The 27629-nt window shown below is 41.4% G+C and overlaps 1 protein-coding gene and 1 long non-coding RNA gene across 10 annotated transcripts in view; one reads left to right on the top strand and one right to left on the bottom strand.

Annotated features, from left to right (window-relative positions):
- LOC105614728 (tubulin alpha-1C chain) overlaps positions 1 to 27629 on the top strand; it is a 93865-nt gene that overhangs the window by 34322 nt on the left and 31914 nt on the right. For 3 of the 6 annotated variants that reach the window (XM_042246769.1, XM_042246767.1, XM_027967379.2), the window contains 3 exons: positions 3269 to 3349; positions 5491 to 5566; positions 11148 to 11302. The gene's annotated coding sequence lies outside the window, so the exon portion shown is untranslated. Of the gene's footprint in view, positions 1 to 67; positions 153 to 3268; positions 3350 to 5490; positions 5567 to 8182; positions 8342 to 11147; positions 11303 to 18728; positions 18942 to 27629 lie in introns of all 6 variants that reach the window. The other 3 variants (XM_042246765.1, XM_042246768.1, XM_042246766.1) reach the window with 3 other exon arrangements.
- On the bottom strand, positions 4703 to 17326 carry LOC114113988 (uncharacterized). Of its 4 annotated transcripts, none has more exons than XR_006059317.2 (5): positions 17199 to 17326; positions 9008 to 16658; positions 8208 to 8287; positions 5343 to 5572; positions 4703 to 4969 (listed from the first exon to the last, which is right to left on the bottom strand). It is a non-coding gene; the product is annotated as an uncharacterized LOC114113988 (long non-coding RNA). The 4 variants fall into 4 exon arrangements; XR_009600227.1 differs by having other exon boundaries at positions 8208 to 10196; positions 16510 to 16658; XR_009600226.1 differs by having other exon boundaries at positions 8208 to 16658.

Raw genomic sequence — 27629 nt, 5'->3', positions numbered from 1 at the left:
TTTTTTTTTTAGTAGAGTAAAACATACAGCATAAAGTTAACTATTTTAACTATCTTTCTGTGCACAGTTCAGTGACATTAAGTGTATTCACGTGGCTGTGAATGCATCACGGTTATCCATCTCCAGAAGGATGATCAAATTGCACTGTAGAAGTGAGTAACTGCTGCTCCTCACAACTTATTTATCTATGAAACATACATTTGTTGAATAGTCTCATTTGTCAAGTAGTGTACTTGTTACCCATAAATATTATTGAAGGTGGTTTTGTTGCAAATGACAGAAAACCCAACACAAACTGACAAGCAATAGTTTTCTTTCCAAACATAGCTGAACTCAATTGTTTCCGTCACCAAGATTTTGTTTCTCTCTCTTTCTCTTGGTTGTCGTCTCTCCAACTAGTGCCTTTATTTTCAAACAGATTTATCTCTTGTGGTATGAAAATGACTGTAGCCCTGCACCCTACTGACCATGTGTGGAAGAAAGAGGGAGAAAAAGAAAAGAATTCCTCTTCTAGTAACTGAAGAAAGTCCTGAGATTTACTATGATTGGAAAGACTCAGAGCACATGGCTCCCCTAAACCAGTTAGGTCACTGGAAACAGGACAATAACTGGCTGATTTAGGCCTGTGTCTTTTCCTCCACCCTGGGACAGGGTGTTGGGGAAGCCCCATCCAGATCACAAACCTCGAGAGCAGAGAATTCAGGAAGAAAATCAAGCCTGTTGCCAAAAGAACAGGAAGGGACACTGTGGTGACAAAAATAATGGCCACTTCCATCCAGAAGTAGAGCGAACATGTCATAGAAGAAACCATGCCACACATCACATAAATGTACTTAAAGAAGAGGGGATGTGAAGTTTTGTTCAGTATGGTGGTAATTTAGTTGCTCAGTCGTGTCCAACTCTTGCGGCCCTGTGGTTCCTTTGCCGGGCTCCTCTGTCCATGGGATTCTCCAAGCAAGAATATTGAAGTGGCTTGCCATTTCCTTCTCCAGGGATCTTCCCAACCTAGGCATCGAACCCAGTCTCCTGCATTGCAGACAGATTCTTTACTGACTGAGTTAAAAAGCATATATAATGCCTTGTACTGTACTGAGTACTGATGCTATAATATGTTAAAAAAAATTCAGCCTTGGCCAGCAGGAAATTTATAGTCTAATGAGGAAACAGACATATAAACAAGTCTAATAGGCTGAGTGTCAGGAGAGGTGGGCTTGCTGCAAAAGCCCAGACAGGGCACCCACAGCCTGAGAACCCAGGAAAGTCTTCCTAGAATAAATGACACCTGAGCTGAATCTTGCTATATGACATGAAGAAGGTGGAAAGAGACTTTAGGGTAAAGAAAACTGAATGAAATGGTTAGAGGGGAATTATAAATGGTTCAGTATCCCCAAACTAACATCTGTGGAATGTTACTATATGCTAGATACTTCTCAGCCCTTTTCCTATAATATTTCATATAATTGATATATTCAGAGAATATCAAATAACCTAGCATCCTAGAAGGAAGGTGCATGAGAAGAAAAATAAAACATAGCAAAAACAAGCAAACAAACACCCAAAGATCAGGCTGATAAAAACAGGTTGGAATCAGATTATGGAAGGGCTTTCAATATCTCTATTAAACCTAATTCAGTAGGTATTAGGAGCTAATGAAAATTTTAGGGCAAGGGTTTGACCTGACCAAAGCTATACTTTATAAACATTTTCCAGATTCAATACGTCCAAGATGGCAGAGAGCAGAAAGAATTATATATGGACAACTGTTGAAGAGGTTGCAAAAGTATGCCAACCAGAGGTCAAGAGTCCCCTTCTGCCCCCGTGACTCTCAGACACTGCTGATCTTCTTGAAAATGCTCTTCCTAATGCCATCTAAAATCTTTGCTTTATTGGACCAACCAGACATTCTTAATCTCTACAGAAAATACCCTTCTCTTCCTTGCCTTAACTAAAAGTTGTTTTTTGTTTTGTTTTGTTTTCTTCTCTCAAGAATTCACTTCTACTGACCCCCTTCAGCAGAGGTAATTGATCATCCCACTGGACTAGAACTAATCCATTTAAAAACCATTTCTAGCCACTTCCCTCTTCCCATGAGGACCATCCAACCCTCCCCCTCATCTTCCAGGCTTCACTTATTCTCCCCTCTTCAAATTATGCTCTACTGAATGTTCTTTGGCAATTATCATCTAGATGCTAAATCCAATGGGTTTCATGTTTTTAACTTGGGACATTTGATTCTATTGACCCACTGTTTCTTCACAGATTCTCCAGAAATTATTTTTCCCTGTTTCTCCTCATACGCCTCTGGCCATTCTTCTCAATCTCTTTTGCAAGTTCTTCCTATCCCCACTTCTTAAACGGAAGTATGCCTTGGGCTTCTTCCTCCACCATCTTCCCTTCTCACCTGCCATGCTCCTTCAATGCTTTGAATCATCACCCACGTGCTGGTGAGCTGACAGCTCACAAATCCACACCACCCACCCCAGGTGCTCCCCTTAGCTTTAAAGATCTATGTGTCCAATTGTCTACTACACAGCACTAAGTTGATGTTTCACTGAAAGTCCAATTCTGCATCCCTGAAAGAGTAAACTCTTTCCCATCTCCCCACCCACCCAAGCGAAAAACTGGGAGTCACTGCAGTTCTTCAGTTTCACTAACCACTTATAATCAGTCACTGAGTACTGTTCATTCTGCCTGTTTGGTATCTCTCATAGCTCTCTTCTCTCTATTCTCATTATAGTTTCTTTAATTTAGCACCTCATTGTTTATTTGCCAAATTGTGCCCAACTCTTTTGTGACCCCCATGGATGGTAGGTAGCCTGCCAACCTCCTCTGTCCGTGGGATTCTCCAGGCAAGAATACTGGAGTGGGTTGCCATTTCCGTCTCCAGGGGATCTTCCCAACCCAGAGATCAAACCCGCATCTGCATTGGCAGGTGGGTTCTTTACCACTGGGCCACCTGGGAAGCCTTAGCATATTATCATGATCCTTTACCAAAATGTTAGCTCTTTTTTTTTGAAGATTTTCAGCTATAAATGGAGTGTAATAAAACCCTAGATATCGATCATCTGAGCTGAATAATTATTAACTTTCTGCCGTAGCTACTTCATCTATTATTTCTACCATGTTTTAGAGCAAATCCAGACACCATGACATGTCACTCATAAACATTTCAGTATGCTGTTGTGTTATACTACCACAGTAGCATTTTCACACCTAACCAAGTTAACAAGACGCCTTAATATTATCTAATACTATGTTTTTCTTCCAGATGTTCTGTTTGGAGCTGGCCTGTTTGAATCAAGATCCTGACAAGGTCCACACACTGCATGAAGTTGAAGCCTCTTGGAAAGTAAAACAGTTCCCCTTCCTTGATCCTTCCCACTGAAATATTTTTAAAATTAATTAATTTTTTGACCACACCTTGTGGTTTGCAGGATCTTAGTCTCTCCACCAGGAATTGAACCTGGCCACCTGCAGTGGAAGTGTGGAGTCTTAACCACTGGACCACCAGGGAGTTCCCCCTCCTGGCTCTTTAAAGAGATTGAATTAGCTGTCTTGTCTCACCTAAATTTTTGCATTGTCTTTCTGTCTTGGGTCTTGCTTCTTCCTACCTCTTCCCATTCTATCTTCTACGCTGCCGTCAGAGCCATCTTTCAAAACCAGTTTGGATCACGTTACTCCCCTGTTTGAAACTCTTCAAAGGTCCCCATGAGCTGCCACAGTAAAATCTAAACTTCTTCATTTGTCATATAATGTTTTCACTGATCTCTACCTAAATTTCCAGATTAGTGCGATGCTTCCTCATACTAAGCAGACCAAAAAACCCCCGCCCCCCTCCCCCCTGCCCCCAACCAAGCACCAGACTCACTGTCTATCAGAATGCCATGCACTCGCCTCACTCCACCTGGAAAATAACCTTCATTTCCCAAAGCTCAGCTCAAGTATTACCTCTTCCATGACATTTTTCTGATTCCTTAAACCCCCACCAAGGTAAATTGACCATCTCCTCTTCCATCCTGGTTCCCACCATGCTCCACTGCTCCTAAGCAATTTACACTTCTGGTTCTTTCTAAAGCTCCTTGAGGCTGGGTCCAACTCATTATAGTAGTGTTAACAGCTTTCAGGGGATTAGCAAAACATGGGCTTTTATTAAAAGGTTGTAAGTGAGTGAATGATAAATGAAGGGATTTACATTCCAACCTAGAAACACTAGATTTGTTCCAAGAAGAAATTCCTGACAGTCTCTACTGCGCACAGTTCTCAAGGCTGTAGGCACAGACAGGCTTACGTCAAAGACAGGCCCACTCCTATTTGAGAGCAGGGCCCCAGACCTCAGCCTACTGAGTGTCAGCCTGGGCCACTGTGAGAGGCAGGTGGCATTGGGTGACTCAGGTTCTATTACAAGACCATTGGGTTGGTTCTTAGTAAAGGGACGCATTTCTGAAAACATAGCTCTTGGGTGAGAGGAATTTCTTCCTTGGAGAAAGCAAGTTGCTTTCCTGGCCAATAAAGCTTCTTATCAAGCATAGGCTAAACCAGGAAAAGGCATGTTAGTGACAAAGCTGATTAGCAAGCTATTGTTCGGCACCATGTGTTTAAAGCCTGTGAACTAATTTCATAACACCACGCCTGTCGCCTCCTTCTCTCAGCCTGTGTTTTTCAGTCTTCCAAAGAAAGATACTAGACTAGATGATCTCTTAGATTCTTTCCAGTCGTAAAATTTTATTATCTAATTCTTATATAATACCAGTGTAACATGATATGATAAAGGTTCAAGAATTATCGATGGCATTTTACAGATACGGAAACTGAAGGCAGGGGGTGAGGGATTTGCTTCAGAAGCATGGACGCAGTGCCAGGGCCTGAATCCTCTAGAGCTCTGTCTTATGAAGCAATGAGTATTTGCTGCTCCTGGGTAGAACTGCAGTGTCTTTCCCTTTAGTAAGCTGGTCTGTTTCCCCCCCAAGGCCTGCAGGAGAAAAAAAAAAAAAGAGTATTAATATGAAAGATATAAATTAAATGTTAGTGTACACTTATTCTACTCACACAGCCTATGAGGGTTTGAATCTCACAGTATTGAAAGTAAGAAAAGTCAGCGGTGCTGAGACTGCCAGGGGCCAAGTAAGAAGGAGGCTAGAGGGGAAGGAGAACAGATTTGAGCGGCTGGGGATGCCTTTCTGTGTCTGTGGACTGGGAATGGGGGTGGGGAGCTGACTCCAAGGGCGTAAAGACAAGGTTGGCCTCATCTCTTCCTCTCTGTTCTTGGCAATAGCCAGCCTAGCTAGGAAGAGCAATCTGTCAAGTCTAATTAGAGTAGAAGAAAGTGAACAATGAGCGCCCACCTCGAAAATGACAGCCCAGCTTAATGGTGTGGAGGAGCTTGGGAGGGAGGCGTGCTTTGTCTGCTTGGAACTGGTTCCTTTAAATATGAATCCCTTCTGAACTCAAACTGCAAAACAACTTAAACTGGATTCTTCCTTACTTCACTAGAAATCTTCAGGTCCCTGCGCCTTTGAACACAGGCACATCCAGCAAAAGCAGATGAGAACCTGGCTCTGTTTCAAAGGTGAGGCTGTAATTGAAAACAGTTAGATCATGCGGCGTGCTGCTGTGGTAGGCAACTGATATTTATTAATGTGTTCATGTTTCTTTTTTGTGCTTAATTACATTGGTGATAGTATTTCTCTTATTATTTTTGCAATCCTTTTTATTATAAGGTTTATAATTGGCTACTCAAATTTCAGAACAGCCTGAAATTTTAGTAGGACCACAAATAAGCACATTTTAAGATGCAAAAAAAAAAAAAAAAGGGTAATGCATTTTTGGCTTATACTTTAAATGGCCTCTCTGTTCAGATATTGTAGTTTTTGTATCAAAAGTAGGTTTTATAAGAAAAGAATATATTTTATAGATGGAATCAAACAGATATATTCCTTAAAATAAATACATGAATACAGGTTATTTAAGCTTAAAAACTACACATGTGCATAACTATAGCTTCAAGTAATGGAGGCCTATTATTAGCAAATGTTTTCTGAAGATTAATGGTTTGTTAATTTAACTCTGCCTCATTGTGGGGCATTCAGACATCTAAAGGTACATAAAACAATCATTGTCTGAAGTAGAGGAGAGAGAACGGGAAGGAAAGCACAAACACATTGATAAATGTCAGTCTGCATGACTTTGCTGTTCTTTCCTGAGCATTATTTCATTCACTCCTCAAAACACCCTCTGAAGTATGTCACTATTATCTTGATAGATAAAGAAACTAGGGCCCTGAGAAATTAGCCCAAGGTTACAGAGAAAGGCAGAGTCAGGCCTTGTACCCAGTCATCTGGCTCCAAGCCTAGTGTACTTCGCAGCCCTGTAGCGCTGGTAGAGTCAGGAAACATTACATTTAAAAAACCATACAACTGATAATGATAATGCCAGCACGAGGAATCTCTTCTAATCTATTGGTCTCTTAGGGACATGAATGAAGTAGTGGATTTTAGTTTGTGTATTTGTATCATTTACTTTTTGTTGCTAACCTTTCATTTTCTAACAGTATCACTTGTTTCTTTTCTGTCCTTTTTTCTCTTATATACACATTAATTTAATAAAAAGATAACAAAGAAGTCTGCCAATACTGTGCACCTCAGCCTGGACCCAGTCCTCTCTCCGGATAAACCTATTATCAATTTGAGGTGTAACCAGTTGTTTCCTGTGTGTGTTTGCATAGATGTGTGTATATTCGTATTATACTGTTTCGTATCTAAAACATAAATGGCACCATGGTTGTACTTTTTATTCTACAGCTTGCTCACCTTTCTTTCTTTTTTTAACTTACTATGCCTTGTGGAGATCTTTTCTTAGCCACGTATTTAAATCTAATTCATTCTTTTCGTTACATCACATAGCATTTCCTTTTACTGTTTCCTCTCTACCTTGCCTTAGCTTTTGAAATGGCTTATTCCATAGTGAGTCAACATTTAATTGTATCTGCATTTATGGGACAAGTAGAGACAAGCATAAGCTTTACGGCTCACTGGAGTGTTAGTAAAAGAGGAAAGAAACATAAGAACTCATACCAACACTCTCAGTGGAGGTGAGATGCTTAGGGCAAGGACAGTGTTATCAGATTTGTTGCCTCTCAGCTAAGAAGTTTAGCATTTACTTTTTAAAAAATCAGCCTGTTCTCCAGAGATATATTCCTTATATATAAGAGACAATAGCAACATACTTGACAGTGCTATGGGGATTAAATGAGATAACATATAGGAAAGAACATCAAAACCACGCAAACTGAAATGTGTACGTTATGAACTGTGTTTGCTTACTTTCCTCCCTCTCTCCCTCCCACTCCAGATATTATGCTATGAGGCAGCCCCTCAAAGAAGGTAGTAAATGGAACTAGAAGTGTCGTTATTAGATACTCTGGAGCAGGAATGTACTTCAGAGCATGCACCTTGGAGCTGGATCTCTCTCTAGATTCAAGTCCCTGATGTGACTCTCTATTAGTTGTGTGGCTTGAATAATATCTTGTCATATGTAAAATAGCGATAGTAATAATAATAAACCAAGCCTGTTGGGCTGCGGTGAGGTTTAAATGAGGTGATTTGTGTGACGTATTCACACAGTTTCTGGTCTAGGAAAGTCAGCTGCCGTGGTCATTATCAGAGAAGCTGCAGCATCCCCACTTGCATTTTCTGTCCACAGAGTACCACTAGCCATTTTCTTCAGGGTGACAAAAAAGGCAGGCCTAATCTCAGGATTAAAGCACAGCACATATATATATATATATATATATATATATATATATGTGTGTGTGTGTGTGTGTGTGTGTGTGTGTGTGTGTGTATATATATATTTTAAGATAGAATTCCCTGAGCACCTACTGTCTAATACCTGCTGGCCACACTGCAAAACATAAAGGAAGTGCAAGCAAGACATGGCTCTTGCCCCCAAAGTGCTTATTAGTTGTTAAATTGCAATGCCTTAATGTATGAGCTTAACACTGGAAAGACCTTTGAATCGGTCAGATGAAAGGCATTCTGTAATATACCCTCTGGGTAACAGGTAATAACCTAAACACAGGGTAGTATTATGACTATACATGTCCAGTGCTATTTTATCCAATTTTTCTGTTAATTACAAAGGTATATATAATCCTTTAACACCTGCTCATTCGTTTCTTGTCTAGCTTCAGAATCATTTTAGAAGCTTACCTGTAGAACTTGGGCCATCAGATCACGTACTTACACTGGGCTGCTTCCCTGGCTGGAGGTTGTTCTCACTTCCTCGCTTCCTGAATACAAATGTGCAGATATTCTGTTACTCTGGACAAAATACCTGACATTTAGTGAGTACATAAAATCCCCAAAAGTTGGAATTGTCTTAAAGAGCCTGAGGATGCCACTTGAAGGGACCGAAGGTACTTTATTTTGGGAGGAAATGAACCTATAGCATTTCCAAAATATTAGGCTAGCCCTCAGCCCATTAAGCTTCCTCTGACCAACAGAGCCCATTTTCAAACAGAAATTCCAACTGGATATAAAAGGCCACCTCAGCTGTCAAGCACGGAAGCCATGTGTAGCTTTGGTTTAAGAATCAGTCCAGGGAGAAGATGCTCTGAGTGCCTGGGGTGTGGCAGGCCTATTCCTGATACAAGAACAAACATCCTTTCTCTTAATTCCACACATAAGTCAGACAATACTGAATGTCTTTATCTTTAAAGGAGCTATATTAAATCATTCTTATGAGAAAAAAAATCACTTGTAATATAAAAAAGTGTGACTTCTCAGAGAGCCCTTATTTCTTAGCAGACAAAGGAATATGCTCATTAAATCATACCTGTGAGGAAGAAATTATTAAGAATAGAGTGCACGACATCTATTATTAGGTTGAGAAGGATTCAAAGCACTGTCTCTATTACCCCTTTCTGAAGATGACCTTTCTTTATATTTTTATTTGATAAGGAGGGGCATCTTTTTGAAATTTTTGCCTAGAAACCCAGAATAAAACTTACAGCGTGTTAGAATTGTAATGAGTTTGCCCCTGCATTTCACAGTCAGAGTTCAGGGCTCTGAAAAATATGCTGTCCAAATTTTTATTGGGAATTAACATTTTTTCGCCTTCCTCTGAGAGATGAAAGCAGCTGGTTATGAGACTTAAGAGAGAGCCTATTTTCCAAGGAAGAACAAAGAGAAAGCAGGCACCCCTCCCCCTCGGAAAAGCCACTTTGCCTTGTCGGAGCCGACTGCTTCTGAGGACTGTGACAGGAGAGGCTCAGAGCTGTGTCCCTGCCGACTGGTTTACTAACGCATGGTTCAGCAGTCCTGGGGATGGGGAAGTGTGTGCCCACGCGGTGTTAATGTTATCAGCTGCCCTGTTCCTGCGTCCTCTCCCCAAGGACACTTTTGTAACACTGAGGGAGACAGCTCCTCCTTTATTTCTGTTTCTCTGCAGATAAACAATCGTCAGGCATGTCTTGGACCCTGTCCCTGACTCAGTCAAGTTACTGTATATCCATTACTCTTCTTTGTACTCCAGACACTGTGCTCTCAGTGTTCCTTTGGTTGGATCCAGATTGTGAAGGCTACAGTAGTCATAAACAGGACTTGGGGGCCCAGCTTTCCTTCTTTCTGGACCCTCATGAAGCTTCTCCTTCAGTCAGGTTCCTAATTTCTGGTGCTAATGCTCAAAAGAGAGGGCCTGCTTTGAACCAGAGCCTATAATAAATGCCTGCAGCTATGCCTTGATGGGAGATGGAAATTTTCATGTCAAGAGAACATCGATCTGATAAACAGCATGACTAATCTAAATAAAATTGTCCACCTATGGGTCTTCACTCCCTTAAAAGAAGACATAGAGGGGTGTACAACTCTTAGGCTTAATGCACTGAATCTCTGCAAGTAGAAGGGAGGAGAAGGTTATTAGCACACCGTCTGGGCAAAGTGAAGGACAGGGCTCTGTAGGGGAAAGCATCAGCTTAATGAAGGGCAACCTAAAACTCTATACAGCATAAAAGGAAGGAGGCTGCGCTTTGGCATCATCTTGCAGGTTAACAGTTCCCAACAATCGCGCTGGGTCAGGAGCAGAAACGCAACCGTCATCTTCTATCCGCCGGCTTCAGCCATAGGGGGAGAAAGGTGGTACCACACTTTTCTCCCAGTGGATGACGATGACGTATTCTAGGCCGATGACTGCGGAGGCTCCTGTCAAATGAGTGAAGAGAAAAAGGAAGTGGGGAGAGGAGGAGGGACTCTAGAAATGAAACTGCAACAACCCTGGAATAAAAATGAGGGGCCATAATGAGAAATGATAAGCACAATCACCTTGAAATTCAACCTTCTGCCCGTTTTTTTCCAATTTGCTTCTGATCACCTCTTTTATTATTTTGTAAATAAAGCAGGGTGGGATAAATGAAAGAGAGCACCTATAGGGTTCTATTTTTCACTCTCCTTTATGAATTGCTTTAAATAACAATTATACCATAATAATAAAATCCACCATTTTTGGCTTTAGGAAGTGTTAACAACAGTGAAGGTCTTTGAAACACTGTGTTCCCAAACCACAACGGGCCTCTAAGATTTCTCTTCTCTACAGAAAGACTTATCCGGTTGTGCCCATTACATTCAGCTTTGTTGGGGAAGGGGCATAACGTGCAGCATCTTGACTGTAAATGTCTGTGGGGAGTAAGTGTCCAGGGAGCCACGCCGCAGCCTCTTGCAAGATCCGAGCTTTTTCTCTTTCGACCAGCAGGCGGCGCTGTTTTCCACGGCCACCGCCCCGCCCGCCTCTAAGGTCACTTCCGCTGCGGCCCAGCGAGGCTCTCCCTTGCCCCTCCTTGTTGGTCTATTTGAGGCTGCCTTTCTTCACCTAGCACACCTTGCTAGCGTTTCTGAACCACTGTGCTCTTGTGACAGTTTATGCTACTTGAGAGCTTCCTTCCTGAATCATTTGTGAGAGTGGAAATTCTTAAGAAAACAAAACAACCCCCCGCCCCCAAACCCCGTATTTGGTATTGCGTCATCGCTGATTTTTTTTAAACATCTCAAATGCATTTCAATATAAGTCAAATAAAAAAAGCTTCTGACTCAACAAAGAAGACAATATATGTTGAAACAATGCTTTAAAAAACAAATTCCCCTTCCTGTTTATTCCAGAAGCTTCTCCTGGTTTAGAGAGCGGGTCGCGAAAATTCAGCTGCGGCGCCATCTGCTGGAAGCGCCGCGACGCTGCAAGGAGCTTGCCGGGGAAGGAGGAGACGGGCTGCAGGTGAACGTCCGACCCTTTGCCCAGAGAAAGCCCTGACACCAAGGTAACAGTCAAATACAGTCCGTTTATCTAAAAAGAGACCAAATTGACCCTGCAAGAAAATGGCCTCAGTTTTGAGGAGCCCTCCGGCCTAAGTGAACTGGCATATGTTATATGGGTGTTAGGAAAACCTGGGGCTTCCCGAGAAGAGGAGGCTTAATTCATTTCATTACCCGGCCCCCAGCCTGCCATGTTCTCAGGTGCAACGCTGAAAACTAAAACCGTATTTTCCATCAGTGCACATGAGGAGGTATAAGGTGCACAAGTCACAATGTATTTGTTCTGTTGAATGGAACTGATTTTGCTGAATGGAAGGAATTTTAAAAGATGAAGAGGGTGACAGAAATTAAATTAATGTGGGAGTGGGGATGTGTTGGAATGTGGCCTTGGCCATGGTTTGATACAAGGTCACTAAGGCACACTACCATTTCCAAACTCTTAAGTCAGTTCTGATTTACTTGATGATTTTTCTATTTAGGAGACTGCAGGTTTTTTCCACACCAGGATCTAAACCTATTTGCAAACACATTTATATACATACTCCAAAACAAACCTCAATTTACCATTGCTGGGAACTTTGTTAAAGGCTACAATCAGAAAACTCCTGGGGAACTGGAAGAAAGCAGGATTTAGAGCAGAAATACAATTGGCCCACCCATCTGGAAAAATATGGTGTCACTGATAGGAAACATTTGTAATAGGAAAGTGTTATCAATCATAGTCCTCACCCTCCAGAGCTTGATAATAACATTCTAACAAAAATGAGTTTTTGTTTTCTGGAATGAGCTCATAATGGGTTTCCTGAAAAAGATGAAGTAGCTTTACCAACAATATAAACCTGTTGGAACCTAACTGGTGATGTAGTTCTTGGGGTCCATGTCATGTCACTTTCGTATGCAGTCAGTGTTTTATAGAGACATCCTTTGGTGCTTGTATATCTAAGCCCTCATGTATGAGACCTACCTGATTCTACTGCCGTAGTGAATAGTGTCACAGAGAAAATGTTAACCCTCCAAATGGATGCTGGAAGAAAATAAACTAGGAAATCAGGATGAGAAATAAAATGACACTCCACTGTGATGATGTAAGAAATGACTGTATCAGAGAAGATTCAGGATATTTTCTATTTTGAATGAGCAAAGAGTTATTGAGTGTCAAATTGTCACCAGTAGAGGAATTCTTTAGTGGCTGATGCCGCATCTGTTAGACCTCGCTTCTACTACAGTATTTGTTGAGGAGAGTCTTTAATAGAAATCAACAACTTATAACACATCAGTAGAGTGCGTGGTGACATGCCCTGGAATTGAGCGTCTCTTGGTGAAGGTGCTTTCACGGTCTCGGTTGGAACAGTGCAGGAGGGCAGTGGAGGTGGAGCCTTGAGGCCCAGGCAGTCTAAGCCCTCTTGGTCCCTTCCTTGTGCATGGCACAAAGCAGCCCCTAGAAACTGAATTTTTTCTATGGTGTTTCTTCTTTCGTTAACTTGTTTGTTTAGAGGGTGCCTGCACCCTCAGAACAGAGCCACGTGTACAACCTGCCCTGGCCTTCCTCACAGATGTCTCAAGAGTATTCATTGGGCACTATTTCTGGTGAACCCAATATAAAAAGTCTACCCATTCCCCCAGCAGTTGAGCTTGGGATTCAAATATTTTGTGTTTGGCAAAAAAAAAAACAAAAAACAAAAAACACACACACACACACAAGGGAAATTTTTTCTAGAGATGACCTCTCCCTTGACTTTCAGCCTGTTCTACATTGGGGTTTTGAGAGAAATGTGATCCTTCGTTCAAAGACATGAAAGAGGTTGAGCTTAGTAGAAGTTTCTACCTGGACCTTAGGGTTGGGTAAGTGTGTCTCTTGTGATGAAAATCCTGACTTCACAGAGGACTTGCCTTAACGTCAGTTCAACTCACGGTTGTTCTCTCAGCACCAGTCAGTCGTCTTCTCCTCCCTCCCTGCAAAATGCCAGGCTAACTCCTGCTCATCAGTGGGTCCTGTCCTTCTGGCTGCTTCCTCCAGGATTTCCTTGACTTCCCCAGGTGAAGGGAGGGTGCCCCTGCTGAGCTCCCTTCACCCTGTGGTTCCCCATCATAGCTCTGTCATGTATTGTCATTGCTTATCTGTCTCCCATTACAGACTCTTACATCCTGTGAAGACAGGGTTAAGGCTATTATTATGTTTATTTTGCATCCTCAATGCCCTAATTAGTGCTTCAGATCAAGCAGATAATTAGATAGGATTTCAGCATATAGAGACGACAAGGAAGGGTATTTCTGATGGAGGGACTAACGTGGACACACACAGGTATAGACTTGGAAGAATGGCCAGAAGCCTGAGTGTGGTTTGGCCAAAGCCTGAAGCCCCTAGCTCCATTTTTAAATTAAAGGCAAAGGCTAAGAGGAGATTAGGTGGGAAAGAGTCTGAGGTGGTTAAGAATATTGTGAATGTTTGTTTAAGGCAGTGGTCATCAGAAGTTGGAACAGTTGCGAATGATGACATTTCTGGTGTATTGTCTATCAGATAAGTACTGTACGTGTATTTTCATCAGCAAGGAGGAGTCACAGAGCTAGCCCATTTTCCTTATGAAAAATACCACTACGTTGGCAAAACTGGTCTACGTGATCAAACTAGGCAGTTAAGCAGGCTTATTTTCTATTAGGAAAAGTTAGCCTCCATTAAAAAAAATTTTTGGTAATTGTTTATTTTTGGTAGTGCTGGTGGGTCTTTGCTGCTGTGAGGGCTTTCTCTAGTTGTGGTGAGCAGAGGCTACTCTAGTTGCAGAGCGCTGGCTTCTCATTGCAGTGGCTTCTCTTGTTGCTGAGCACAGCCTCTAGAGTGTGTGGGCTTCAATATTTGCAGCACGTGGAGCAAATAGCTGGGCTCCTGGGCTCTGGAGCACAGGCTCAAGAGTTGTGGTCACAGGCTTAGTTGCTCTTTGGCATATGGGATCTGTCCGGATCAGGGATCGAACCAGTGTCTCCTGCATTGTCGAATAGATTCTTTACCACTGAGCCACCTGGGAAGACCCTAGCTCTGTTTTTAAATTAAGAACACTGTATTACTTGAAGGTCTTCCAGCACCTCACTTGTGACTTCTAATTCTAAGACAGTCACTGTCCAGGGCACAGAGGGTTGCTGGGAATCTGTTCAGGGGATGAAATAAGGCGCTGCCCTTTTTGGCATTTCTTACCGGGATCTCAAGAGACTCTGCCTCGGGCATAGTCCATTCTCAAATCATCCCTTCCTTTGGTAACAAATCAGAGTTCAAGGTGGCTGAGGAGTGCCTTTCTCTTGTGAGGGGTCAGAACAGTTGGAAAGAGGAGGCTGGAAAAGAGAAGTCAGCTCCATGTCAGCCGTGCCCCGACAGATCACTTCCAGGAGAGGACACATTTGGTAGCTCAGAATCTGGAAATGGAGCCTCTTATACCATCTGTGCTGTGTACCCTAGATCCCAGCTTGAAGGCTGTGTTTCTGTTTTCATTGTTATTTTAGTTATTTATTTGGCTATGCTGGGTGCTAGGTCTTAGTTGTAGCACGTGGGATCTTCCTTGAAGCATGCCCGATCTTTAATTGCAGCATGTGGGTGGGCTCTTAATTCCCTTACCAGGAATAGATGGAAGTTGGGCCCTCTGCATTGGGAGCGTAGGCTGTTAACCACTGGACCACCGGGGAAGTCCCTGAAGACTATGGTTTTTAAAAAAACCTGGATTTTATTCTACAGAAAAGTGGTCTCCAGAGTAGAGTATATAAAAGGTACAGAAAAGAAGTATTACAAATCCTACTTGTTAAATGTCATCCTCTTAAACTCTCTATATTGGTAGATGTTTATGATTTATAGAAAATAGAAGTATAATGCTACTGCTAAGTCACTTCAGTCGTGTCTGACTCTGTGCGACGCCATAGACGGCAGCCCACCAGGCTCCCCCGTCCCTGGGATTCTCCAGGCAAGAACACTGGAGTGGGTTGCCATTTCCTTCTCCAATACATGAAAGTGAAAAGTGAAAGTGAAGTTGCTCAGTTGTGTCTGACTCTTAGCAACCCGATGGACTGCAGCCCACCAGGCTCTTTCGTTCATAGGATTTTCCAGGCAAGAGTACTGGAGTGGGGTGCCATTGCCTTCTCCAAGAAGTATAATAGTGTATAAATAATTTAAAAATAACGTGTGTGTGTGTATCAGAGGATGTGCAAACATTAGTCCACTGACAGGCACATGCAATTTAAAAAAGCCCGTGGACTACTTTTAGGGACAGTGAAGAGTCACTGAAGGTTTCCAAGTGAGGTAGTGAAAATGAGCGCTGTCGTTGCCTACATCTGAGAGTGAGGAGCAGTGTCTGGCATCCAGGGAAACACGTGGAGGTACTCCCTCCTTCAGAGCTGGCAGCCTGGCTGACAGGTGCAAGAGCAAGTAACGATAGTGAGTGCTTGGCTAAGCAAAGGGAGGACCAAAAGGCATCACTTTACAAGAATGTGGAGGGGCTTCTCTGGTGGCTCAGTGGTAAAGAGTCCGCCTGCTAATGCAGGAGACACGGATTCGATCCCTGACTTGGGAGGATTCCACATGCCTCGGAGCAGCTAAGCCTGTGTGTCGCAAATGCTGAGCCCATGCACTCGGAGCCCACGCTCTGCAGCTAGGGGGCCGCCAGAGCCGGAGGCCTGAGCGCTGCAGCTGGAGTGGCCCCTGCTCCCCCAGCGAGAGAGAGCCTCACAGCAGCAGAGACGTCAACTCGGCCAGAAATAACAAATACATAAGTTTTTAAAACTGAAAGCATGTGGAAAGAGCAGTTGTTTTTTATTGTTTTTAAAGATGTATTTCCTACAGAAAGAGCTGAATTTTCAGTAAAGCCCTAAGATGGTGATAGTCTTGCCTTGCTATTTTCATTTCAAATTCCAAGCATTCTATTTAGTCTTTCCTTTTTCTCTGTCTTGAACCACCACATTTATGTTTTATTTCTGATTGGGGCGGGGATCGTGCTCTTCCGTTCTTAGAAGAAATACCTAAAAGCTGAGAGTTTGTGATTAAGACGGGTTTATCTATTGTGTTGGTCTTTCAGAAGATACCAACATAATGGTTAAAACGTCCAGGGAAAAAGGAAGTTAGGGGAATAATTTCAGTAGCTTCTCCATATTTAGAGATTCTACTGTGATCAGAAGTTCCCAGAGAGAGAGGCATTTTTAAAAGTTCCCAAAGAACATCATAAATAAGGCATAATGATACCTTAACAGTTGTGTATAATAGATGCACTCTCAGAGGATTTTCATGGTATTATCCTTGCATTCTCACCAGTTATGTCTCTGTTGAGTGTGAGGATGATAAAAGAGGTCCGAAAGAGTCCCAGGCTCCATCTGGATGGAAGCTTAGACTTCCTGAAAAACAAAAACACTGTTGGAAAAGAACCCTGAAACGTTCGTCTAGATGTTTACTCCTACCCCTCCCTACTCACAGTAACACCATAGGTATTTTTTTTTTTAATGATATTGATTTTATTGCATCATTTTACTGATTAGAATGCCAGATATAGTGGATATAAATATGAAAAGAATCAAATTCTTACAAATAATACTTTGTTGCTACAGTATTGAATAATTAGTGGAGGTTGCAATTATAGTACAGCTTTAAATAACATTTTATAATGGATTTAACACAATGAACCAATCAGGGCCTAAGGTTTAAAGTTTCTGCAAAGAGAAATCTGGGACAGTGTGAAAACTCAGAAAGTTCATCCTTCAGCTACTTGCTTCATTTAACCGTAAATCCAGCAACAGAAATATTCACAAAACTTGCAGCGACCCCTGATGAGAGATCTTTTAAGAAACAGGCAAAATAATAATATGGAAATTTCCCAGGTAGATTCATTCCATCCCATCCCTGTCTAGTCCTATCCTTCCTGCCCGAGAACTCTGTACCTGAAGTGCCTTATTATGTATCCATAGGCGTTGTTTCAGCCATTTAACAGAAGAAAAAACAAGACTTGGGCAAGATAAATATACTTCCTGAGTACACAGTTGCTAAGTGGCAGACTTAGAATTCAGCTGATGTCTGTTTTACTCAAAGCCTTTTGACTGCCTGGGAGGCAACTGATAATTTTTGATGGGAGAGTCTCAGTAGTGTGGCAGAGTAGAAGACAGATAACACAAGGCTTGCTGCTGCTGCTGCTGCTGCTGCTAAGTCGCTTCAGTCGTGTCCAACTCTGTGTGACCCCATAGACCGCAGCCCACCAGGCTCCCCCGTCCCTGGGATTCTCCAGGCAAGAACACTGGAGCGGGTTGCCATTTCCTTCTCCAACACAGGGTTTAGTCACTCATTATTCAGTTATTTATTGAGAAGGGTGGGACTTCTAGGTGTGGTAGAGTGAGGAGGTGGGCAAATCAACTCTCCCAAAAAGCAACTACAAAGCTGGAAAAAATTGATGAGGACAACCATTTTAGCTCCCTGAAAATCGACGAAAGCCATAGAATAATCTGAGAAGTGTTTGTGTTTGAACAATTGCTGAAATGTAGTAATAACAATGGGAATCTGTGACACGCTTGCTTGAGGATGCTCCCATTTTCCAGCCCTGCTGCCAGCCTTGTCACCATGGAGATTTTGCCTGAGGTGAGGATGCTGTGAGGACTGGCAGCTTTGCTGCCAGAGTCAGAGGGCTCACTTAATAGGGAGCAGGAGAGGACCAATGGTTTTACTAACCCAAGGTTGTAATTGTGGTTAGGAGAAGAGTATTCCTGGCTGAGGTGTGTACATTTGCAGCTGAGAACGGGGCCTAAGATAGCCACATACTCCTGGCTGACCTCAAGGATTTGTACATGGAGGAGCTATGAAAGGGCCCAATGGAAAGTAAAAGTAAAAACTCAAATAGTATTGAAAACAGCCTGAACTTTAAATGTGCTCCCCTGCCCACACACCCATTACCAGAGGACAGAAGCCAATTTCTGTTTGAACACTAGCTAACCATTAGGCTACTTAGACACAGGGATGACCCCTAGGAAGCCAGACTTAAAAAGTAAAAACAAGAGAAAATAAACTGAGCAGAGATATCAGTAGCCATACCCTCCAAAGGGGACAGATTTAATTGATTTAAGCAACTTACTTAACACACAAACACAGAAGATAGCCTGGAGGGAGAAAAGGAATCCAGAGTTGCTACAACACAGTATTTAAAAATTTAGCTTTCAAATAAAATATGCAGAGATAGGAAAGTATGACCCATTCTGAGGAAAAGCAAAAAACTCTCTCTGAATGTCCCCAGAAGTTGGATTTAGCAGGCAAAGATATCAAAGCAGTTACGTTCAAAGAACTAAAAGAAATTGTGTTTAAAGAATCAAGAGAAAGTAGGACAGGAATATTAATAAATTAAGATACTCAATAAGAAAATACATTATTTTAAAATTTAAAAATGATTAAGAATGTAGAAATAAGCAATACTTGAAATTTTTTTCCAGGGGTAGAAATAAGTGATGCTTGAAAAATTCACTAGAAGGGCTGAAAAGCAGATTCAAGATAGCAGAGAAAAAGAAGCAGTGAATTTGGAGAGAGAGCAACAGAAGTTATCCACTGAAGAACAGGAAGAATGAGAATGGAACAAAAGTGAACGGAGCCTCAGAGACCTGTGGGACAACAGACCAACATACGTGTAATGGAAGAGGAAAGGAAAGGTTAGAAAAAATATTTGAAAAAATAATGTCTGAAAACTCGGCAAATTTGATTGAAAACATTAATCTATACATGCATGTAGCTCAACAAACCCAACTAGGATAACTACAGAGATCCACACCTAAACACAGCATGCAAACTGTTAGACAAAAAATCTTTAAGGCATCAAAACCACCATCGTGTACAATGGAACATCAGTGTAATTACTAATTTCTCATCTGAAACAGTGAAGGCTGGAAGGCAGTAGAATGGAATTTTCAAAGTATGAAAGACAAAACTGTCTACCAAGAATTCTTTTTCAATCAAGAATATTATATTCCACAAAGCTGCCTTCAAAAATGAAAGAGAAATTAAGACATACCCAGATAAACAATTTTGAGGAAACTGCCCTCAAGAAATGCTAAAAGCAGTTCTTCAGGCTGACAGGAAACGATATCAGATGATATTAATAACTCAAATCCAAAGGAAGAAATGAATAAATAAAAATTTTTAAAAAGAAGAAATGAAGAGCACTGGAAATGGGTTAATATAAAGGATTATATAGTGCTATAGCTCTGTATTCAAGATTTTATAATATCCTATAAGGGAAAGGAATCTGAAAAGGAATATATATGTATATTTCTGAATCAGTTTGCTGTCCACCTGACACTAACTCAACATTGTAAATCAATTAGACTTGAATGGAAAAAAGACAATATAAATATATATTTCTTGTTTCTTTACAAAACATCTTTTAAAAATGTTAAATTGTATGAAACAATAATTATAACACTATATTCATGAGTCATAATGTGAAATAATATAATACCTAATATATTGGGTAGTATAGATATAACTGTATGACAAATAATATTAAGTTTTAATATGAAGATATATTTGAGATATTAATATATATTATAGCACAAAGGAAAGTGTGGGTAGAGTTATATTGGACCAAAGTTTCTATATTTTCCTGAAATTAAGTTAGAGTTAATCTGCAATAGATAGTAGTGGGGAGAAGGCAATGGCACCCCGCTCCAGTACTCTTGCTTTGAAAATCCCATGGATGGAGGAGCCTGGTAGGCTGCAGTCCATGGGGTCGCTAAGAGTCGGACACAACTGAGCAACTTCACTTTCGCTTTTCACTTTCATGCATTGGAGAAGGAAATGGCAACCCACTCCAGTGTTCTTGCCTGGAGAATCCCAGGGACAGGGGAGCCTGGTGGGCTGCCGTCTATGGGGTCGCACAGAGTCGGACATGACTGAAGCGACTTGGCGGCAGCAGCAGCAGCAGCAGATAGTAGTGAGTTAAGATGTATTTTATAATCTGTATAGTAACCATTAAGAAAATAATTTTAAAATATATGGTAAACCTACATAAGACTTAAATGGCACACTAAATATATTTATTTAACACAAAAGTAGCACTGGTTCAGAGTGGCTATAGTGGAGATAATGAAAAGTGGAAATATAGTAGATATATTTCAAGATAGAGCTAATGGGATTTGCTGACGTACTGTTGGGAGTGATAGTAAAAGACGAGTCAGTGATGACTCCAAAGTTTTGGGCCCAGGTGACAGGAAAAATGACATTGCAATTAATTGAGATGGGAAAGGGAGGAGCATGTTTAGGCAGAAGATTAAGAATTTAGGTTTAAGAATCTATTAGATCTCTAAGCAGAGAATTCCAACAGGTAGTTGGATATATGGGTCTGCAATTCTGGAAAGCATTCTAAGTTGGCGACTTACATATCCATTGGTGTTCAGTTCAGTTCAGTCACTCAGTCATGTCCAACTCTTTGCAACCCTGTGGGCTGCAGCACGCCAGGCTTCCCCGTCCATCACCAACTCCCAGAGCTTGCTCAAACTCATATCCATCAAGTCGGTGATGCCGTCCAACCATCTCAGCCTCTGTTGTCCCCTTCACCTCCTGCCTTCAATCTTTCCCAGCATCAGGGTCTTTTCCAATGAATCAGTTCACATCAGGTGGCAAAAGTATTGGAGTTTCAGCTTCAGCATCAGTCTTTCCAGTGAATACTCAGGACTGATCTCCTTCAGGATTGACTGGCTTGATCTCCTTGCAGTTCAGTGACTCTCAAGAGTCTTTGCCAACAGCACACTTCAAAAGCATCAATTCTTCAGCACTCAGCACTCAGCTATATAGTCCAACTCTCACATCCATAAATGACTACTGGAAAAACCATAGCTTTGACTAGATGGGCCTTTGTTGGCAAAATAATGTCTCTGCTTTTTAATATGCTGTCTAGGTTGGTCATAGCTTTTCTTCCAAGGAGTCTTTAATTTCATGGCTGCAATCACCATCTGTAGTGATTTTATCACAGACAGAAAATAAAGTCTGTCACTATTTCCATTGTTTCCCCATCTATTTGCCATGAAGCAATGGGACCAGATGCTCTGAGCTTAGTTTTTTGAATGTTGAGTTTTAAGTCAGCTTTTTCATTCTCCTGTTTCACTTTCATCAAGAACTCTTCAGTTCCTCTTCACTTTCTGCCATAATGGTGGTGTCATCTGTGTATCTGAGGTTATTGATATTTCTCTTAGCAATCTTGATTCCAGCTTGTGCTTCATCCAGCCTGAAATTTCACATGATGTACTCTGCATAGACGTTAAATAAACAGGGTAACAATATACAGCCCTGGCGTACTCCTTTCCCAATTTGGAACCAGTCTGTTTTTCCTTGTCCAGTTATAACTATTGCTTCTTGACCTGCATACAGATTTCTCAAGAGGCAGGTCAGGTGGTCTGGTATTCCAAACTCTTAAAGAATCTTCCACAGTTTGTTGATCTACAGTCAAAGGCTTTGGCATAGTCAATAAAGCAGAAGTAGATGTTTTTCTGGAACTCTTGCTTTCTTGATGATCCAGCAGTTGTTGGCAATTTGATCTCTGGTTCCTCTACCTTTTCTAAAACCAGCTTGAACATCTGAAATTTCTCAGTTCACATACTGTTGAAGCCTGGCTTGGAGAATTTTGAGCATTACTTTGTTAGTGTGTGAGATTAGTGCAATTGTGCAGTAGTTTGAACATTCTTTGGCATTGCCCTTCTTTGGGATTAGAATGAAAACTGAACTTTTCCTGTCCTGTGGCCACTGCTGAGTTTTCCAAATTTGCTGGCATATTGAGTGCAGCACTTTCACAGCATCATCTTATTAAGATTTGAAATAGCTCAACTGGAACTCCATCACCTGCACTAGCTTTGTTTGTAGTGATGCTTCCTAAGGCCCACTTGACTTTGCATTCCAGGATGTCTGGGTCTAGGTGAGTGATCACACCATCGTGGTTATCTGGGTCATGAAGATCTTTTTTGTATAGTTCTTCTGTGTATTCTTGCCACCCCTTAATATCTTCTCTTCTGTTAGGTCCATACCATTTCTGTCCTTTATTGTGCCCATCTTTGCATGAAATGTTCCCTTGTTATCTCTAATTTTCTTGAAGAGATCTCTAGTCTTTCCCATTCTGTTGTTTTCCTCTATTTCTTTGCACTGATCACTGAGGAAGGCTTTCTTATATCTCCTTGCTATTCTTTGGAACTCTGCATTCAGATGGGTATATCTTTCCTTTTCTCCTTTGCCTTTCACTTCTTTTTTTAGCTCTTTGTAAGGCCTCCTCAGACAGCCATTTCGCCTTTTTGCATTTCCTTTTCTTGGGGATGGTCTTGATCACTGCCTCCTTGTACAATGTCACGAACCTCCCTCAAAGCAAGAGACTGGAGTCACTGTACATAGAAATGAAAGGAGACCTTGAACCCTTGACATTAGGAGTTTAGGAGGGACTTTCTTGATCCAGTGGTTAAGACTCCACACTTCCACTGCAGGGGCCACAGGTTTGCTGCCTTGTCAGAGTGCTAAGGTTCCACATGTCATGTGGTGCAGCTAATAATAATAATAATAATAATAATAATAAATTGTTGGAAGAGTTTAGGAGACCAAGAAGGAAAGAACAATAGCAACTGAGAAATCACAGCCAGGAAGAAAACCAGAAAAAAAACCTAATGAAGAAAGTGTTAAGTGTTTCACAATGTCAGATGATGCTGATATTTTAAGTAAAATAACTAGGAACTGACCATTAGATTTGGTAGACTTAGGGTCATGGGTGACCTTTGTAGAAGTGGTGAAGGTTAAAGGCTGATTCCAGTGGGTTCAAGGAATAAGGGGCGGAAACTGGAGGTATTGGTGGTACATAATTTTTTGCTATGATGATAAGGAGAAAATGGGATAATAGCCACAGGCAGAAGTGAAATCAAGAGAGGTTGTTTTGGAGATGGAGGAGCAGGTCTTAATGCTAAAAGAAAACAGACTAGAGGTGGGGAATTGATGCAGAAGACAGAAAAGAGAATCACTAGAGTAAAATCCTTGAGTGGGCAAAAGTGGATAGGATATAATGTTGTTGTTCAGTTGCTAAGTTGTGTCAGACTCTTTGTGACCCCGTGGACTGCAGCATGCCAGGCTCCCCTGTCCTTCACTGTCTCCCAGAATTTGCTCAAATTCGTATCCATTGAGTTGGGATGTTATCTAACCATTTCATTCTCTGCCACCCTCTTATCCTTTTGCCTTCCGTCTTTCCGAGCATCAGGCTCTTTTCCACTGAGTTGGCTCTTCACATCAGGTAGCCAGAGTATTGGAGCTTCAGCTTCGGCATCAGTCCTTCCAATGAGTATTCAGGGTTAATTTCCTTTAGGATTGACTGGCTTGATCTCCTTGCTGTCCAAGGGATTCAAGAATCTTCTCCAATACCATAATTCAAAAGCATCAATTCTTCAGTGTGTAGCCTTCTCTATTGTCCAATTCTCACATCTATACATGACTACTGGAAAAACCATAGCTTTGACGATATGGACTTTTGTTGGCAAATTGAAATCTTGGCTTTTTAATATGCTGTCTAGGTTGGTCATAACCTTTCTTCCAAGGAGCAAGGGTCTTTTAATTTCATGGCTGCAGTCACCGTCTGCAGTGATTTTGGAGCCCAAGAAAATAAAATCTGTCACTGCTTCCACTTTTCCCCCATCTGTTAGCCATTTAGTGATGGGACTGGATGCCGTGATCTTAGTTTTTTGAATGTTGAGTTTCAAGCCAGCTTTTTCACTCTCCTCTTTCACCTTCATCAAGAGGCTCTTTACTTTTTCTTTGCTTTCTGCCATCAGAGTGGTGGTATCTCCGTATCTGAGGTTGTTGATATTTCTCCTGGCAATCTTGGTTCTAGCTGTGGTTCATCCAGCCCGGCATTTCACATGATGTACTCTGCATAGAAGTTAAATAAGCAGGGTGACAGTATACAGCCTTGACGTACTCCTTTCCCAATTTGGAACCAGTCAGTTGTTCCATGTTCAGTTCTAACTGTTTCTTCTTGACCTGCATACAGGTTTCTCAGGAGACAAATAAGGTGTTCTGTTATTCCCATCTCTTTAAGAATCTTCCATAGTTAGTTGTGATCCACACAGTCAAAAGCTTTAGTGTAGTCAATGAGACAGAAATAAGTGTTTTTCTGGAATTCCCTTGCTTTCTCTAGGATTCAATGAATGTTGGCAACTTGATCTCTGGTTCTTCTACCTTTTCTAAACCCAGCTTGTTCATCTGGAAGTTCTTGGTTCACCTACTGCTGAGGTCCAGCTTGAAGAATTTTAAGCATTACCTTGCTAGCGTGTGAAATGAGCACAATTGTGCAGTGTAGTTTGAACACTGGCATTGCCCTTCTTTGGGATTGGAATGAAAACTGACCTTTTCAGCAGTGGTCCTGTGGCCACTGCTGAGCTTTCCAAATTTGCTGGCATATTGAGTGCAGCACTTGAACAGCATCATCTTTTAGGATTTGAAATTGCTCGCTTTATTTGTAGCAGTGCTTCCCAAGGCCTACTTGACTTCACACTCCAGGATGTCTGGGTCTAGGCACGGACCCAGATCACATCATCATGGTTATTTGGGTCTTTAAGACCTTTATTTAGTTCTGTGAATTCTTGCCACCACTTCTTAGTCTATTCTGCTTCTTTTAGGTCTTTACCATTTCTTCCTTTACCGTGCCCATTCTTGCATGAAATGTTCCCTTGATCTCTCCAATTTTCTTGAAGAGATTTTTAGTCTTTCCCATTCTATTGTTTTCTGCTACATTTTTTCATTCTTTACGTAAGAAGGCCTTCTTATCTCTCCTCGCTATTCTCTGGAACTCTGAATTCAGTTGGGTATATCTTTGCCTTTCATATACAAGTGGAAATATTGACCTTGAATAAGAGCATAGACAGTTTATTGTCAGAAGCTAGAAGACAGGCAGGAATGCGTGGGACAATCACAAATAGGTAAGTGGTTAAGAGGAATTATCCCAAATTTTGAAATTGTGCGAACAGGATTGCCGAGTGTCTTTTTAGTGAAGAGCTGGGCTCTGTCCAGCAGGCCCTCTGGGGGCTGTCTCATTTTCTAAGGGCAGCCACCTTTGCTTGACTTTCTACTTATTACTGATTAGGATTGTTTTTTTTTAGATTTTTTTAAAGGTATATTTATTTATGTTTGGCTGAGCTAGGTCTTCATTGCAGTGCACTGGCTTTCTCTAGTTGCAGCAAGCGGGGGCTACTCTTTGCTGTGTGCAGACTTCTCATTGGGATGGCTTCACTTGTTTCGGAGCACAGGCTCTAAGCAAGTCAGCTTCAGTAGTTGTGGCGCATGGGCTTGGTTGCCCTTCAGCATGTGGGATCTTCCTGTATCAGGAATCAAACTTGTGTCCCCTGCATTGGCAGGAGGATTCTTGTCCACTGGACTACCAGGGAAGTCCTGATTAGGATATTTAACAATCTTATTTGTTATAGAAAACTTACGGTGATGCACACAGTGTTCATCCGAGAGAAATACAAATGGTTTTTGCCCTATGGAAAAGATAGCCTTACAGGTTAGGAATTTTTGTTTTCTCTTGAAGGGCATTATCAGTTTTGTTTCTACCTAGCAGTCTTATTCTAATATTTTTAAGGTGCCTTTCCTGATGAAATATAACTCCTGTTCCTTAAATGCTCTTTGCACCAACTTTATCAGTTTACTGGTTCCTTAGTCAGTAAATCTTGAGCACATATTTAATTCTCTCTATATATGTTACGATTTTAACTTTTTAAAATATACTTATTTGGCTGTGCCAGGTCTTAGTTGCAGCATGCAGAATCTAGTTTCCCAACCAGGGATTGAACCCAAGCCCCATGCACTGAGAGCTTGGAGTCTTAGCCACTGGACTACTAGGAAGTCCCATGATTTTAACTTTTTGAAAATTATGTTTTAGCAAGGAAAGCATAATATTGGGAGCTTGTGAACAGCCTCTTTTGATTGCTTCTATTTTCCCAGTGAATAAAGATGCAAAGTTATGAACTGAGAGTGAGAATGGGAAGAACTTTGGAGGGTTTGAGGATCCTGAAGAAGACGTTTAAAAAAATGTTTAGGAGAATGGGAAAGTGAAGGGACTTACAATATTACTGCTAAGCAATGGAAGGCCCTCTGGAGGTTAGTGATCATGAATTTTAAGTGGATCTGTCAGCCTGCCACAGCCATGCCTGTAGGCATGGGGTAGGTAGAGATTTAATTAGGCTTGAAGTTTTGCTAAGTGAACACGACAAAAAAAATGGAACTAGGGAGTTGCAGGTGTAAGCAAGAGTGCAAGATTATAGTGATGGACTGTGCAAGGAGAGGTGTGAGGACATAGAGGGTAAAGGACAGTGAAACGGTGGCAAGGTTGACGTCTCTCAGTTTCCTTAAGGGGAAGGATTGTTGGGATTGGTTTTCTCTTACTGGAAAGGTGGAGATGGTAATTGAATGGTGGGATGCTTAAAATGGAAAAATTGACCCCACTGGGGTCAATTAAAGTTCAATTAGTTCTTATTAAAGCTAAGAACTAAATGGGTGGATGGAAAAACCCACAAATTTGAATAAAAGGGAAGAGATATAGGATAGTAATTCAAACAGGAAGTGACACTATGGTGGTTTAGGAGTAATTTGTGTAAACAAAGAGAATTAAGGGTCAAGCAAATGGGTTAATTAATAAAGCAAGTTCCCAGAGGCTGTCAGCAGGAATATAAATGAGGGCCCAAGTGGGTGGGATTAGTATTAATAAAATTGGAGGGGACTTTGGTGAGAAAAGTGGGAGGATAATATAAGGAACAAGAGAGACAAGCAGTTTGTGGAGGATGGGATGAAAACTGTTGGAGCTCAGATTGAATCCTTTAATCTTATCACTACATTAGGAATCTAGGTTGTCTGCTGGGACTGAGCAGGTAAATGAAGACTAGGAGCTTGAAGGATACAGAAGCGATTGGGAGCACCTCTTTCCTTGGGAAAGGAGTAAAAGATGGTTAAGAGTCATACAGCAGTGAGGGCTGAAGGCAGAGAAGTTCAAGTCTCTGAAGAAGGTGATAGATTAGCTTAACTTGCTGTGTCTCTCTGTAAAGGTGGAAAGCACAATGAGCCACTTCTATGGGTTGATGTATATAATGTAACAGGTTACAAAGTTGATCACATAGAAACAATGGTACTTTAAATCATTCTTGAGCTCCCTTACTTACTAAACCTGCTTGTTTGTTCTGATGGTGTCCAAAACACTCTACTGGAAGGCCAAAAGCAATCTAGCTTTAGCCTCTTATAAAAATAAATAAATAAATAGAAGTAACCCTGACCCCCACCTCCTCTTGTATTGCCTATTATGATTGCCAACCGAGGCTCCAGAGATAGGAAAT

This window comes from Ovis aries, chromosome 3 (assembly GCF_016772045.2).
Source record: "Ovis aries strain OAR_USU_Benz2616 breed Rambouillet chromosome 3, ARS-UI_Ramb_v3.0, whole genome shotgun sequence".
NCBI lineage: Eukaryota > Metazoa > Chordata > Mammalia > Artiodactyla > Bovidae > Ovis > Ovis aries.
The sequence above is the reverse complement of the archived record's forward strand: the minus strand, read 5'-3'. Positions and strand labels throughout refer to the sequence as shown.